The sequence below is a fragment of the Penaeus monodon genome, chromosome 30 (assembly GCF_015228065.2).
Source record: "Penaeus monodon isolate SGIC_2016 chromosome 30, NSTDA_Pmon_1, whole genome shotgun sequence".
In the NCBI taxonomy this organism is placed as follows: Eukaryota; Metazoa; Arthropoda; class Malacostraca; order Decapoda; family Penaeidae; genus Penaeus; species Penaeus monodon.
Window position 1 is genome coordinate 3,130,381 of NC_051415.1, and position 782 is coordinate 3,131,162.

The following is a 782-nucleotide window of genomic DNA, read 5'->3' on the forward strand; positions in this document are numbered from 1 at the left end:
ATCTAATGGAAATCCCAAGAACCAATGAATATATAACATGCAATCTTAGAGCCAATGTATAATCAGAATATACAAGACACGGATACGTAAATCGGCAGAAAGACAGACTTACAAAAATGCAAAAGTTCTCCATAAATATATATAATCAGATACGTTAAGGCACAGACCGGTAGATAATTAGACTGAGAAATGCCACAACTAGACAGACAAGATTAGTAGATAGAGATCAGCGTAAAACAGATAAAACTCATATAAAATTGTACAGCTTAAAACACTTAATAGCTACATTTTCTCATCTCTTATCTATAACTTAAGATAACAATGCGAAGTAGAAACATTTTTTTAACGTAAATTGATATATGAATATAAATCGCATTGTAATAAAAAGATAACGATCATGTAAATCAGTGATCAATAATATATGCACTGCACTGGAAGAAAAACAAAGAATATGAAAATATAACATAAACACACATGGACACACGTACACAAAAATTCTCATACCAAAAAAATCGACAAAACAATAACCGGTTGTAGATACGATGATAATTTACGTAAACAAATTCAAATTGTTTCGAAATACTCGCTGTGGATAGTAGGAATAAGAATGAATGGATCTTATTGAATATTATTGAATATCTCTTACCAATAATGGCTCTTAATGAATGAAGAATCGATGGTTTTTTATTCATATCAAAACTGTATTTGTATCATATGCATTTATTTGTATTTTTTTATTAAGATTATTCATCTATTGAATGCTGTGGAATCAGAACGTCTGC